Source organism: Cuculus canorus, chromosome Z, assembly GCF_017976375.1.
Source record: "Cuculus canorus isolate bCucCan1 chromosome Z, bCucCan1.pri, whole genome shotgun sequence".
Lineage (NCBI taxonomy): Eukaryota > Metazoa > Chordata > Aves > Cuculiformes > Cuculidae > Cuculus > Cuculus canorus.
Genome location: NC_071441.1, coordinates 58,659,118 through 58,676,024, shown reverse-complemented (window position 1 = coordinate 58,676,024; position 16,907 = coordinate 58,659,118).

Here is a 16,907-nt window from a genome sequence, read left to right as displayed (position 1 = left end):
AGCTTTTTGTTAGCCATTGAGTGGCTATTTTTAAACACAAACTGAAGACATTTGTTTTTCTTTTTTTTTTTTTTTTTCATTTGCTGTACACCCTAACTTCATTAAACATGGGGTAGTGTATCCTATAAAATATTAACTAATCCTGCTGGTACTACCGGGGGCAAATAGATAGTTTGCAGTGCCACAAAGGGAGAGAAGAAAGTGAGTTATGATAATTTGGGTAAACTTAGCATGTAGAGATTTTTACAAAGCAATGAGCAGCAGGTAACTATATTACCTATTTTTTTCCAAGTTAAAGAAAACTTTCTACTTCACTTTTTCCTGTATTTTTTCTATGGTTTTCTTCAATGACCGATTTTTTTCCCATTTGCTCAGTAGGACAGAAGTGAAGTAGCTTGTTGTTAATTCACTTCCTAGTTTGTGTATAGGGATAATTAATGGGATAGTCTATAATCCTGAGAATGGTATACACTAATTCGTTGCGTGCTAATGACATGTTCATTTAAGTTACCAGCTTAAGAGGCAGGGCCAAATCCTGATGCCATTGCTGAGATTTTATTCTGCCTTGTAATTACTCAGCATATTCATGAAGGGTTTTCATGAACAGAGATGATATGAAAACTGCAAGTGGGTTGTTTGCTCTCCAGGAAATGCCTAAGAAGAAGGAGGAAAAAAGACCGAGGCTTCCTTTCTGTCCATGTCCCACTGGGTTCTTCTTTCTGCTTTGCATCTTCTCACCTTCGGTGTTTGATGCTGACCTTCCTGAATTCCTCATATCTTCTTCCCTTACTGTTGGAGTGGATACAAAACAAATTAATTCCCACGTTTGCCCCACACCTTTTCTTTGTTTGGCGATTATGCCTTGATCTCTTGTTGCAAATATGTTTTCCCCTCTCGGTATGGCTCAGAATAACACATAGAGATAAGGAGAAGAGCGGCAAAAGCCAACACGCACAATATCAGGAGCCACGTTGGTGCTGTTAACAGCAAACTTCCTGGCTTTTTGTTGGCTTGCTTCACTACAGGGGAGTTTATAAAATTGTGAATCCCATAGAGACTTTTCAAAGAATTAATATCTGCTTTTGCATTTAGCTTTCCCTTTAAAAGTCCTACTGTGGAGGTTATAAAATGGGCTCAGCTTTATTTACCTAAGAGATAAGGAATTTTATTGCTTGCAAGGTTATTTATTACATAAGCTAAGACAAACAGAAGGATGAAAGGAAAGATAACATTTGTTGTGAGCACCCAAGGGAATATGTTCACGAACAGGGAGTTCAGCAAGTGCCAAGCTGACTATTTTCCCTGTTTCCCCGCCCAAGAGTGGAGTTAGAGGGTCATTACCGTGTGGCGGTATGGTCAGCATGTGCTAGACTGTATTTTCATCCATCATCTGAGAAAATTAATGCTGACTGACGAAACCAATCTTGAGCAAGTTGCACAGTCTTAAAGATGAACTCATAAGGGGGCAAAACTCTGAATTCTCTTCTCCCAGCTGTGTCCCCCTAATTCATGGAAGAACATGTTCTTGCTGGGCTGGGACAGGGCAGATGCTTGTTGGAGACATGAAGGTCAAAAAAAAGACCAATATGTACTTGCTGACACAGCATAGGATATGAGTTTCTTGAAAAGCAATGTGCTAAATGCAATTCTAGACTTTTTGGGGCAATATTTCAGATGTAATTCAAGGTGTAGCTGTTGATTTTTTTTTCTTTCTTTCCTTCTTTGTGGCTTAAGATTTTTTTAGTTTGCTTAACCTTTCAGGTTTTGAGCTTTTCTCCCAAATCAAGGTGTTTAGAAACTTGTTTCAGACAAAATTCCATGCCTCACCCCAGAGACTGGAGCTTTTGTGGAAGCATCAGAAGGCATATGCTGAAATCATAGCCATGGCCACTCCTTGCTTGAGAAAGAGGGACAGCCTCCCAGCAGGAGCCCTTGGGGCTGATTCAACTCCACAGGTGCCTCCACCATCACAGAGGTGAAGACCTGTCTGGTGCAGCCTGTTGGCCCTCTTCCTTCCCTTAGACCTCTTCTCAACTTTCTTCACCAAACCTTGCTTTAACTGGCGGGAAGTTAACCTTGCAGCTGGGGATAGAGACAGAAGCCAGTGAAAAATGTATTCTTTATCTAAGAGAGATTTTGGAAATAACCCTGACCTTGAAAACACAATATCTGCACCTACAAAACTAAGATGAGCTTAAAAATCAGGTGAAAGCCTGAGGAAACTGTGGTGGTCTTTTTCACTGTGCGGTGGTTCAACATGAGAGTTCGAGCAGCATTTGAGGGAAAGGTGGACTTCTCTACACTGCCTGGTAATGGGTGGTAGGAATGCTAGGTTGGGGAAAGATACTTCTTACTGAAAGTTAAGCTTTTCACAGGTATGAAGACTTCTCTCAGAAATAATTTCAGCCTCATCTGAAAGAGATAGCTGATGGATGACCCAGATCTGAGCAGCTACAGTGGTGTTGTCCCCAGGTGTTTGTAAATCATCTCACAGAAGAATGCTGATGACCAATCAAGCCAATTCAGAATGAAGATGGATATAATCCAATAAACTAATTAGAACTCAGTTGATATTGCTGAGGGTTGCTTCATCACTTTCCAGTGCAGGGCACCTCTTGTTTTACTTGTCTCTCTTGCCCCGGGCCAGCTTTAGGGGCAGTAAAAAGAGAAAGCTGCCTTAGGTAGCCATAAATTAAGGAAGGTAAAAAAAAGTAAATATGAAGTATTTGCTACTTGCTAGAAATTATTTCCTGAGAAAATCAACAACAGTAAACAATGCAATTCCTTTTATATTTTATTTGGAAAGGAAGTTAACAGCAAAAGGTGGCAAAATATCATCTAGGAAAATAGGTAAGACTGATCTAGGTCTTCTTTTCCTTTTTTTTTCTTTACCTTCCTCACCTCTTTCTTTCTGTTATTCCACATAGCTGTTGCTGAATATTTCTCCTAATCAGGACAGTTTCATTATTGCTTGTGAAGAAATTCAATCTCTGCTTCTGTTAGAATGTATTTGTTCCTAGATGTGACACAAAATAATCAATATTACCAACTCCAGCCATTCAAAAGATATAACAAGAGGATTTACTTAAAATGAATAAGTTCGAAGTTGATGTGTATGCATGTGTCTAGCATTGTGGATGTCAGGGTTTTGATGTCGGAGTTCACTCCAGTTGTGCTTTCAAGCATTCCTCAACAATAAACTAGCCATCCTTTTGTTAAAGGAGATTCTCCTGTTATCAACTGACTTGTGATGGGGTCTTTTAAGCTCAGATATGAGTGAATCAAAAAAACCAAAACTTAGAACAGTGTTCTATGCTCTGATAACAACACAGCAATTGCAACTAAAGCTTTTATGGTTTGCTTTACAGGTTTGGGTTTGAGGTTTTTTTCAGTTTGGGTTTTGGTGGGATTTTTCTAGTAAAGTATGGATACTACATTGTGTATCTGCCTCACACTATTACATCTAAGAACACAAAACTGTCTTCCAGCTTTGAATTTGTTTTTTTTTTCTGCTGTATGTGCTTAAGCAACCCTCTGCAGCAAAGTCCAGCCTGCAGCCCGTGCCACTCCCTTTTCCATCAGCAGCCTGGCCATGTCTGGAGCACCAACATTTTTGCCTGGCAGAGTGCTAAGGGTTATGGCAACTTAATTGTACTGGTTTCTCCTCCAGGCAGTGGAATGAACTTGTGGTGTGCCACTTGTACCCCACCTGCAATACGAGAAGTCCAGCGTAGATTTTTGAAAGCTTGGAGAATGAGTTAATGAATTCATCACCTTGTGCTTGGCATAGGTTTAATAACAGCAGGTTGAGTACAGTGCCCTGTTGCAATCATGGTGGTTTTTTTTTTCTTTTGTCCTGCTGCTTCTCCTTAAAAAAAAAAATAAAACAGCTTACGAAAACGGTGCTTTTGCTTAACAAAAATGACACTGTCAAGGGTTTTTAGAGGCTGTTGCTCTGTGCCCCCCCTTCCCCTTCCTGCTAGTGTTTCTGAGAAGTTGCGAGAAGCTCGGTCTTGCATGCTATCGAGACGACACAAACAGCTGCTCTGGATCATGCAGGCAGTGCAGGGATATGTCAGGGCTGACTGAGATGACTCAGAAAGAGAAAAAAAAAAAAAGGATTGAGGGGGAGAAACCAGGCACTGATTTGCAAAAACATGACTCAGCTTCTGTTAAGTAAGCCCTCTGATCAAGCACATCTCACCAACTCGTTACACAGCACATTTAATGGGGTATTTTGCCTCTCTTTCCTGGCTTGTTCACTTTGATTTCCTGTTTACAGTAGCCTGTCTGCAGGAGCAAACCTTGTCAGAATAGCATGAGACTGTGCAGGCTGCACCCAGAATGCAGGGGCAGCTCTCCACCAGAGCAAGCTCTGCAGGATTTAGCTTTAGAGCTGTCCTAGCATTGTCTCAGTCTTTGACAACAAACGTGGTAATTTCATTCAGGCAGCAGTTGTATGTTCTGGTATGCCTACCAGCTGTCTTCCTGCTCCTACATTCACATCATTTTCCAAGCCTGACTGCTTCATAAATCAAAAATAGGCACGTGTCATTTACAAGGCCTTTCATTTTTAAGTATTTTTTTCCAGTGGATTTCCTTATTTCTAAATTTAACTTAACAAAATTATTCATTTAATAACTGTGGCTGTTTAAATGCTTTTCAAACATATGGATTGAATGAAGAAAACAGAAGTGAGAAAACCGATGCATATCATGTGTGGGTTTGCATTGAGATTTATGGCACAAAACTTACCAAAAACATGCAGTACGTTTGGAGAACAGATCATAAAATAAAGGATATTTTAATCTGTTGAGCTTATGTCCAAAATCACCTTTGATTTTTTTTATGCATGCCAAAGTATTTGAATTGGTTATTATCTACAAGAAACTCTGCAACAATCAGTTCCATTTTCAGTGTCTGACCAAAGAACGTGCCCATACATGAAGACAGGAAACAAGGGAATTTTACATGCAGTCATGTAACCTGGGCTCTAAATTCTGTGTTCTACCAGATTAGCTTATATGAGCATTTAAAAATGTAGCCCTGTATCAAATGAAGTGTAAAACAATTTTTGTTTTGTATAGAAATAAGTTTTAGATTTAAGCTTTTGGAGAGCTGTTTGTTACATTCATTAATGGGCGAAGAAGCAAAAACCATTTTAAATATGGAAAGTAAATTGCTGGTATCTTTTTCCTTTGTTTGTTGAAAAGCACCTTATTTTTTAATCTTAAAATGAAATCTGTCTTAGATACTATTTTTTTCCTGTCAAGTTATTTGATTTAGCCTTTTAGACTAGAATAGCTGTAATGTGTTGCTGATTATAGCAATTGCCTAGTCTTCCTTTACTTAAAAAGAAGCACATGGACTTGAAAACCATAATGAAGGAAATCATTTGGGTAGCTCTCCCTGGCAAAGAATCCCTTCCCTTCTCCTTACAGAAAGTGCTGCTTGTGTGTTTTATGATTCACTCAGATGAAAACTCACTCAAATCCAAAATTATCCACGGCTTCACTTAACACTTTATGGTCATACTGAAAGATGCGGAAGATGGAAAGTACATGGAATACATTGCTATTTAAAGTTTCTAAGCCTGCTCAACTTTGAAAGTCAGAGACTTTACTGAAATCAGAGTGGAAAAAGCATAAGAAAGTGACAAAATGGTCTTCAAAATACTTAATATGTTATTATAAAGACTGTAAAATGAGATCACTAAGATGGTTTTTAAACACAGTTTCATGCATAGTAAGGCTTTTATAGCATAAGAATTACACTAGATTCTCCCCAAAAATTATGCCTAGATGCTGTGTTTAGTAAAAATGATGAATGCTAAACTCTTGGTTTGACCTAGTGCAGCAGTTAGATTAGATGGTGCCATTTAAACTCTATGCCTGGTTATAAGGGTTGCCTATAAAGACACTCCTTGAAGACACAGGTTACCAGGAGCAAATTCAGAGGGAAAACTAGAGATTTTGATTTCTATCTCATGCTTATTACTGCCTACTTATTAACTTCATTGCACATAAATATTCTCAGTAATAAATAAGGCCTTCTTAAGCAAATACTGTTGTTGAAAAGCAGGTTTCCAATGGACAGTATAAACATTACTTAGTTCTTAAAGCCTTGACCCCAAGAATGAATGAAAGGAGAAGATGGACACCGATACGTTTATATTAAATCAAAGACCACAACTGTAGTTTATATGAGGTTAAAAAGGTGAGATTGTATTAGGTTGTAAGAGTCAACCATAGCTAACCTTTCCTGTGCATTTGTTAAGAATTATGAGGACAGTCACCTTGTGCTTTAAAGTGTCTCTGTCACAGTCATGGCTGATCTGCACTGCGTTTATGGCTTTAAGAGAAAGGCAGCAAAATGTTGTATTACAAACACAACAGTATCACTGTAAGCTGTAAAATTTAGTTGTTGTAATTTAGTCTATGGCCACTGTTTTAGGTAACTCACAGCACTTTGAGAGACTAGTTTTCGTGAACACAGGGCATGCAGAATACTTGCTTTCCTTCCTTTGGCACACCTTTGGGCAGCCTTTCATTAGGAAAGTGTGCTTCTGTGCACAAGACTGTCAGAAGGATGCTAGTAAAGGTAATTTGAAATAATGGGCCATCAATTGGTGGTCCTCTGTGCTGCCTATGGCTTAGCCGCATGAAACAACATACTTTTCTCTATCCAAGTGCTCTGCTGGGAGCAGTGGACACTACTGCTGTCTTTCCAGAGTGACAGGACAAATAACTTGTCAGTGAGAGCACCAGTTGCTTTAGAGAGCAATGGAAATCAGAGCAGTGTCTAATCATGGGCAACATGGGTATCAGAAAACTCAGTGCAAGCTGGTTGAATGGCATTATTTCCAGCTTTCTGAAACACACAGTGATTTAAAGCAAAAATCTGCAATACAGTGTGTTTTTCAGTAATTGTTTAGTTTGTTATCCTATTAAAAACACACCCTTTTAATGTTACCTAATAGGCTACGAAAGAATTATGTAAGCTTCTCTGAACCTGGCAGAGCATGTGCAAAATGAATTGTGCGGCCAAGCCTGTGACATCATTGATGTGCTGTCAGCCTGGGAGGTATTAGACGTGCCAGGGTAAACGTAGAGCAATTGTGGGTGTGCTGGGTGCCCCGTCCTGGATACTTGAAGCTTGCAAGTCCAATGGAGCATTCTGCAGTTTTGGTTGCAGAATTCTCAGGTTTGGGCAAAAGAAATCATGAAATGAAACACAAGAATGCATCCAGTAAATTTACCTTTAGAAAGTTGCTCAAGCTAGACCGTGTCTCTTAATTTTACAGTATGTCTACCTGTAGGATGCTGCATTCTTTTCAGTTCAGAAGTAATAGTTTATTTTTCATAACCTTCATTCATACACATCTTTGAATTATTTCCTCCTTGACATTCTGTGGAAGTGCTGTTTTGAAGGCTGATGCCACAGTTTTGATTGATAGTGCTTTGTAATTTGAGAGAGGAACCCTTCCTTTGAAAAAAGAGCAGGTTTAGAAATACTGGTTTGATTAACTGAAAGAAATAAATGTCGTTTTTCCTTTAAATAAAACAGCTGCCTGAAATAACATCCCTGATTGAAAAACACGATATTTATGCTTCTCTGAGTCCTGCTTACTAGCTTACATGTTGAAAGTCACCAGCAGAATGTCTTCATTGCCAGATTCTGCATCTGGATCTTTGATTTATTTGACAGACGTGCAACATCCAAAATATCTAGGCGCATGGCCAGTGACTATTCAGATGTTGATGTAGGGGAACACACGACATTCTTAATAGATCGGTCTCCCGCCGTTCCCCAGGGACTGCCTTTTACTGGCTGTCTTGGGTTGCATTGATCCTGTTTGGTTTGAGTGAAGCACCCTTCTATAAGTTTTATTCCACAGAAATAAAGATAACTGGGGAAACTGAAAATTTCTTTTTTTATGCAGGCTCAGTAATATAGTAGTCACAAATCAGAGCTAGAAAAACTGAGTTAAAGAGCCAAAAGTAAATCAAGTCAGTGAAATCAACAGAATGGAAAAGATTTTAGTTTTTTAACTCAGTAAACAAAGCCAGTGAGCCACAAATCCTACTTGTGGTGATCATTTTTGCCTCTTCCATCTACTGTGGTTATGGAATAAGAAGACCAAAGAAGAAAATAAAAACAAGCTAGCTAGCTGCACGCACCTTTGTAACATCATGTGGAAGCAAAATGTGCACTCATAAAAGTAATTGTGCAGAACTGGGCTTGTCATAATCCATATAAGCACACAAGATGTGAAAAGCCTGAGCCTATTATTTTTGGTTTTTTAATAAGACCAGTTGCTTACATGCTATTTATTTAAATAATTGCAACCATCTTCTTTCCCCCACCCTTGTTTTTTTCCTTTTGGAGAGAAAGAACTCCTAGAAATAACTAGTGTCAGCTGTGAATTCTGGAGGAGAAGCCAAGAATATAAAGCCCCTGCAAGTGTGGACAGATCTGACCCTCCCGGGGAACACGGTGACACGGTCTCTTTTCCCTGTCCCGGACAGGGTGAGCAGGCTGTGTCAGCAGCGCCTTTTACAGAAGTCGCATTGTGAGCCAAGGGATGGTTTTTCTCTGCAGCTGCTCCTGAGAGTCAGCCAGCCCTTACTGTGGATGAGGGTGCACTTTCGCTATCCCTGTTCTGAGGGGACAGTGTCTGGAGCCTGCTAACAAGACACTGTGTTCCAGTAGCACCCCTACTAAAGTGGGTGCCTGTAATCATATTGCCCGAGATGGGGCGTTCTGTGCTAACCTACAGCTTGTGTGAAGCAGTCAGCATCATTCCTGGAGCAGCCCTGTTTGCGAAGTCTGCACTGTACCTTCTTTGCTGCATTGTGTTGCATTTATTGCTGCTGAGTGATGTGGGACTAAACTGAAAGCAAGTACATGGCATCCATTGCTTCAAAGCAAATTAAGTAGATGGCACTGTGATGAGGTTTCTGGCAATGTCCATGGCACATGCTGCTGTCACTGACTAATTCCAGTAGTTTTTGTTTTTCAACAAGCTACATTGCTCTTCGGGGTTTTTTTTCCACACTCTTTCTTTTTGCAGCAATACTCGCCCTAAGGCTTCTTCAGGGCCTGGGTTAAAATTTACGCATGTGAAACTCTTCAAAGGTCACCAGAGCGCTTGCTCCTCCTGTCAACAACTTGCCTTGCACAAGGGCTTGAGAAGAGCATTTGGTTCGTTTCCTGGGTACGATTCAGAGCACCCTAGCATAATACTGTAACAGTGTTTTGAAACCCCTTATTAAAACTGTCACCATATTTAGAAAGATATACGGGCTGCAGAAACTGAACATCTTCTTATAAGGTTGGAAAACACAACAGCATGTCCAAGTCCAAAATGTCCTTGTCTGAACTCGCAAGATCTCTGTTTTGTGTAACCAGTCAACAGACTTCTGAATCACTTAAATCAAAGCTGTTCCTCACCCACAGCCTGGTTGGTCTATATGTGCCTATGCTTGGAGTACATGGATTCATTGTTCCTACCGACTCACACAAGTGATGCAGGTTGATGGGGAATTTGCTCCATCAGAGGTTCCTGGAGGGCTCTCACTGCATTCAGCAAGGGACTTTCCTGTCATAGTGCACTGATAAACGGCAGATTGCACTATTGAGCTAAAGATATCCATGTGTTCATCACGGGTGAGATGCCTGGCATCTCTCTTAGTGGCTGCTTGGATGCTGAGGGGCCAGTCACCTGCGCAAAAGTTGGGTTTCATCCTTCCTCCTGCTCTGCTCTTTGCTTATAATAACAGCAGTTTCCCTTCTATCCCTTCAGATCTGCTCGCAGTGAGCCAAAGAGAAAGAAATGACTTCTTGGAGTGTATTGTATTTATCAACTAGTTGCCAAGAGAGTAAGGTTGAGCACAACGGAGCTCGCCTTTCACAGCAGCAAATAAATGAAAGCAATGTGCTCTTTGTAGTGTTTCAGCCTAAGGACGCTCTTGAGTGTGTTTGTTCTTGTTTCTACTGGTAGTGCCAGAAGCCTGGTTAGTATTAGGGCACGCGAAACTGTGGAAGAGTACCAAAAATATGCCAAGGAAATTAATGCATTTTAAAATTACATTCTAATTGCATATGGTAAGCAAAAAAGGATTAGGATGAGTCTTAGGGTAATGTAGCCTTCATTAGAACCGAATTTCCGTATGTTAGCTACATGAAAATGATGTTTATAAGCCATATAAAGCTTAATTTGGGCTTTTTTTTTGCAGTAGAGAGGCAATTGTAAGACAGTGGTAGAATGTGTTACCTCACAGATAAGAAAGGTGAGTTGACTGCCCTGTATCCCAGCATTGATTGTCCTGTGCATGCTTTCAACCTGTGATAAAACCACCTCACAGGTAAGTCAATTTGCATTTGTTGTGAGATAATTCAGGGTGATGGTGCTGAAAGGTGGTAAAGGGTTTGGAGCACAAGCCTTAGTAGTTGCAGCTGAGGGAGCTAGGGTTATTTAGCCTAGAGAAAAGGAGAATGAGGGGAGACCTTATTGCTCTCTACAACTGACCTTAAGGATGTTGCAGAGAGATGGGGGTTGGTCTCTTCCCCCTGGTAGTGAGTGACAAGACAAGGGGAAATGGCCTCAAGATGTACCAGGGGAGATTTAGGTTGGATATCAGATGGAATTTCTTTACGGGAAGGGCTATCAAGCATTGGAAGAAGTTGCCCAGGGAGGTGGTTGGGCCCATGCCTGGAGGTGTTTAAAACATAGGCAGATGTCATGCTTGGAGGCATGGTCTGGTGGTGGACTTAGCAGGGCCTGATTGATGGTTGGACTCAATGATCTTAAAGGTCCTCTCCAAACAAAACCATTCTATTATTTTATGAGATACCTTAAAATAGTTCCCATATTGCAGCTGCTTATTCACTAGGTCATAGTATTCATGAAGAGGTACTTTCATACTAGGACTTCATAAGTCTTCTATCTAATCACTGTTCCTAAACTTTTTTCAATTAAAAGGTGATTTTGGGGATAAAACTTACAGTGCATTATGGGAAGGCATTTCAGGGCAAAAAGAGAATCATAGAATCATCAAGGCTGGGAAAGACCTCTAAGCTCATCCAGTTCAATTGCCAGCCCAACACCACTGTGACTACTGAACCATGTCCAAAGTCCAATGTCTACAATTTTTTTGGATCCCTCCAGGGATGGAGACTCCACCACTGCCCTGGGCAGCCTTTGCCAGGGCCCCACCACTCTGTCAGTAACAAATTTTTTCCTAATGTCCAGTCTAAACGTGCCCTGGCACAACTTGGGGCTAATTCCGCTCATCCTATTGATTGTTACTTGCTAGAAGAGACCAGCACACACCTCACTAGATGAAGGGGATTTTTTTTTTGAGGAAATCCAGCTTCATATGAAGTTTTAATGGTGGCATAGTATATAAGAGCAAATACAAGCATTAAAAGAAGTAGGGTATTTTGAAGCATTAAAAAAAATTGAATAAAATAGGAAAGGGATGATAGCGAAGGAATTACAAGATTGTTACTTCTTCTGAATTACTTTGAATTACATAAGAAAAAAGAGGGGAAAATGAGAAAGAAAAGTAAATACAGACATGTGGTTTGAAAGTTAGTTCAAACCGCAATATTTTAGTTCTGCACAGGCCAGGTATTGTTTTCTTCATTTGTTTTTGAGGGGAGGATAGCTTTATGTGGTACAACTGATGAATCGCTTTATTGCTATAGAGGTGCGCAACTCTGTCACAATAAATGGTGTTTGATGCACTAAAAAAATAATAGGCAGCAGTAAAACTGTCTTTCCTGTCTTAACCTGTTAAAAGATAGGCAAGAGGACCATTTAGCTTAATTTATGGGAGACAATTAAATAGCTGTAAAACACTGACGCAGGTTTCTCTTTGTTTACACCACATATTTAATGCTGAAATGTAACACAAAAGGCCAATGGCATCTTGGCCTGTATCAGGAACAGTGTGGCCAGCAGGGCCAGGGAAGTGATTGTGCCTCTGTACTTGGCATTGGTGAGGCACCTTGAATCCTGAATTCAGTTTTGGGCTCCTCCCTACAAGAAAGACATTGAGAGGCTGGAGCATGTCTGGAGAAGGGCAACGACGCTGGTGAAGGGTCTGGAGAATAAGTCTTATGAGGAAAGGCTGAGGGACCTGGGGTGGTTTAGCCTGGAGAAAAGAAGCCTGAGAGGAGACCTCATCACTGTCTACAACTGCCTGAAAGGAGGTTGGTCTCTTCTCCCAAGTGACAGGTGACAGAACGAGAGGGAATGGCCTCAAGCTGTGCCAGGGTAGGTTCAGATCGGATATCAGGAAAAATTTCTTCACTGAAACAGTTCTCAGGCACTGGCAGAGGCTGCTGAGGTTGTGGAGTCACCATCCCTGGAGATATTTAAAAGATGGTATTACATGTAAATATATGGGTACATTTAGCTTGGATACTTGGAAACAGAGTTGAAACTCAAATGAGGGCATGTGTCACTGCTTATTTGGTTATGAAGCATGCATTGAAAGAGGAAACAGAAGGAAAGACAGAAAGAAAGAGAAAGAGAGAGAGAGAAAGAGACTCAAAGATAGCTACCCCTACAGCACTGCAGTGTCCCATCAGTCCAATGCTCAAGACTAATGGAAGGAGACTAATGGAAGGACATTCTCTAAACTTCACCCTTGCTTCGTCCCTTTATGTGCTTAGGGTTCTGCCTTGCTATTAGGCTCATTTCACAAACTCAGCCCCTTATTTTTCCACCAAAAATGTGCTCAGGCATGTTCAGCTCCTGGGAGCTGTTTTGTCTGGTGGGTGTATCCATTATCAGGGTGGACCCTGCAAACCTGTCTGGTTCAGTGCTGCAGTCCAAGTGCAGTTGTCTGGGTGATGAGATCTTCAGATTAGGTGTGATTTTGAGATAGACCAGTTCTTTCTGTGGTATGCTACAGATGGGTAGATGAGGTGCTCAGGGATCTGGTTTAGTAGTGGACAGGTATGGTTGGACTTGATGACCTCAAAGGTCTTCTCTAACCGAATGATTCTATGAAATATTTTTTGTAATCAGAACTGAAGGTGCTAACTCTGATCTGTTCTCTTAGCAAGGCTAACCAGGAAAAACTGACTGCTTACAGAAGAAAGCGACCAGTGTTGACAGAGTTCAACCAATTCAGGATGGGTCCCCAAATAAAGATGTAAATAATAAAAAAATCGTTTGTTAATCAGAAGTCATTACCTAGTGGATTCTCTGTCTTTTACAGAGCTACGGGACCATAGAGGGACTTACTAAATTCTGTTTCTTAGCATGTGGGCAGCCAAGACAGATTTGCCTCGAATGTTGCTACAACAATCTCTAGCCGGAAGATTCACTTTGATTCGAGGCAGTCAAATGACAGCAAGGAATTGCTTAGATCTGGGCAATTGCAGCAATTTTCAGATAAAAATAAATAGTATTAGGTTTTGCAATGATTTTTTCCCCTCCTCCTGTCTTCCCTCCATGTATTCGGTTGAAAACAAAGTTATGATGTCTTGTTGGAAAGATTGAATGGCATGACACTCACCTGTTCATTTTAGAAATAGATCGTAGTATCATGGAATGGTTTCAGTCAGAAGGAACCTTAAAGATCTAGTTCCACCCCTCTGACTGTGGGCAGCAACACCCCCCACTGGATCAGGTTGCTCAAAACCTCATCCAGCCTGGCCAATGGGTCCTGGCCTCAACATTCCCAGGGATCTGGTGGAGAAGTGGTGAGCCAAAGGCATGCTTTATGCTGGTGAGATTTGACCTGAAAGGTGGGAGTCTTTTGGGAGTGACGCATGGGAACAACAGGGACTACTGCACGTTTGGTTGTTCCTTCAAGTGTCCTCAGCAGGAAACCTGTCAGGGGGTTGCTCCTGGTAGATGGGATGCACTATCTTAGGGAGACTTTTCTTGTATAAGACACCAGTCTCTACAGAATTAAGTCATTGTGCCAGGCATTGCACTTTAATATTAGTTACTGGATGTGCTTTCATTTTTTCTTTAGTTGTATATTCCTACCTTTCTAAAATTATATCTCCTAAAAAATTTATTTTTATGCTTGAAGTCTCACCTTCTCTGTTCTAGGTCATTATCTTTCATCCAAATACGACAAATATTTATTATAATAAGGTGCCTGAAGCAAACTGAAAATGTAGCGTCCTTCAGAGCTCTAAATCTTCCCCGTTATGAGCCGGATTAGATGAAGGGTACACTGTTCAACTCAGATTTCACAGCAGCACCTGGCCTCTACTCAAAAGCTACTGCCCTGTCCTAATGTCCACTAGGTCAGGACACAGGGAGATCCAACTCCAAAAATAGCATGCTGTAGCTAGGTGGGGGAGTTCCAGGAGTAAATGGTTGCTGGGAGAAGAAATAGGCTACTTTTGTCCTGTCTCTAGGATATGGTCTGGAGGGCAGGGGGAATGTGCCTGACAATGTGCCTTTCTTTGCAAGTGGCTTTCACTGAAAAAGCAAAGGCTATGAGCTGAAGTCCACAGTAAGTCATGCAGTGCAAGCTCTGGTACCTCCTCAACTCTCTGCAGAATCAGAATCATAGAATCACAGAATCAGTGAGGCTGGAATGGACCTCTAAGATCAAGTCCAACCATCAGTCCAACACCACTGCGCCTACTAATCCCTGTCACAAAGTGCCACGTCTACACATTTTTTTGAACACCTACAGGGATGGTGACTCCACCACTGCCCCGGGCAGCCTCTTCCAATGCTTCACCACTCTTTCACTAAAGAAATTTTCCATAATATCCAATCTAAACCTCCGCTGGTGCAACTTGAGGACATTTCCTTTTGTCCCATCACTTGTTCCTTGGGAGAAGAGACCAACACGCACCTTGCTACAACCTCCTATCAGGGAGCTGCAGAGCATGATGAGGTCTCCCCTCAGCCTCCTTTTCTCTAGACTAAACAGCTGCAGGTTCTTCAGCTGCTCCTCAACCCCTCTATGTTCCTGCCACTTCCCCAGCTACGTTCCCCTTCTCTGTCCACATTTCAGCCCCTCAATGTCTTTCCTGTAGTGAGGTGTCAAAAACTGAACACAGGATTCAGAATGCGGCCTCACCAGCGCTGAGTACAGGGGGAACCCCTTCCCTACTGCTGATAGCCACACCACTTCTGATCCACGCCAGGATACTGTTGGCTGCCTTGGCCACCTCAGCACACTGTTGGCTCATGTTCATCATGAAGGCAGCTCTGCTCAAAATCCACGATGTGTAGGAAGTCTGGATTTGACGTCTCCAGGAGCAGTTTTCCTCCTGCAACACTAGCCTAGTAAAAATCGATGTTGGCTCTCTGTGAAGTTGCCCATAGCAATGTACCAGTAGCCACAGCTGTTGGTTCAAATCAACAGCATTTACTTGGGCAAAGACATTTTCCTGGTGAAAGCCCATTGTTGGGTGAATGCCCAGCTTCAGGCACTGCTTCTGGAGGCCATTCTCTGGCTCTGCAGCTGGGCTTTGTGATCGTAGCCACGCTGCGGAAAGCTTAGATGGCTGGAGTTTAGGGCGAGTTACTGTTTTATTTCTGTAACACAAAAAAAGGCTTAAATCTAGAAAGGGGTTAAAAAGTGCTAGATACATGTTTTTAGCTAGATAATTGCTAGAAAGGTGTTGATCAGTTTTGCAACATTGCTACCTTCCTCTCAGAGGCTCAAGTGCTGTAACTTGCTGTCCTGCTTTATCTTTTTATGGACAGCTGATGGGGAAGAGCAATTACTGCTACACGGTGATATAGCACATACCTGTATGTGCACACAGGTATCTAAATATTAAAAAATAAGAAATATTTGCATTTAAAAAAAGAATCCAATCTAAAAGAATAAAATTTTGAGAAAGTTGTGACTTTTCAGTAATGCTGACAACAAAGCTAAGCTTACATTAATTGTGAAGTAGTAGTGCTGGTCTAAAAATGTAAGTTTTCAATAAGATGTTGCACAAAACTGCTGGAAAGTGTGTGTCCCTTAAATGATACTGATCCTGATTTAAATTCTAACACTGCCAGACGGCATTAGAGACTAAGTTACTAAGAAGAATTGTGCTGGTATCAGTAAACATAGAATTATGATTGTCACTCAACTACAAAGGAGTTCCAAGCAGATGATGTAAAAGAAGATAATCTTTTATTTTACGTTTCTGATCGGCATGAGCCAGAACTCAAGGAAAAATTGTTAGTTGTGTTATCAGTAGGGGGAAAAAAGCCTCAAGCAGTGTGCCTGGATTCTCCATCATTAGCAGTTACAAACTCAGAATTAAAAGCTCTGTTTAACAGAGGAAGGTCCTACTGTTTCTGTTATGTACAGAGCTGGATCAGACCTTCAGGTAGTCCACGCTAGCGGCTGCACCATAAAACTGAGGGTGCAGTCCCATGAGACTGAAGTGGTCTCAGCAGCCTCAATGACAGTGGAGACGGACAAAGGATGTCGGCCACCCAAGCCCCTGGCTGCTGGCCCGCTGAACCTTCTCTGAGGTCAAATGGCATGTTGATACCGAGGGATGACGACAATCCATTTTGTCAGAGGTGCAGCTGTGCCTGATATGCAGAAGCAAGATGCTGTGGCAGGGTCTTGCTGCTGGCACGCTGCGGGAGCTTTACAAACACCTCGCAGAACTCCACCTCGCAGGGAACAGACTGTGGGTGGATGTCGTAGATATGCAGTCACACTGGACCTTCCAAGGGAATGGTGAAGGGCACCTTCTCCGCCCCACGCTGCCAAACCACATTTCCAAGCTGCATACCACACCTTTGGGAGTCTCTGCTCTTCCCGTTTCCTCCTGGCCCCACCAAAACATATGTTGCTCCTCCCTGTCCTCAGCCACGAATCATGGAAAGGGCCAGACGCCCCAAGCTGGTGTCACTACAAAACACAGCGTCCTGGAAAGGCAGACATATCCTGCCTTTT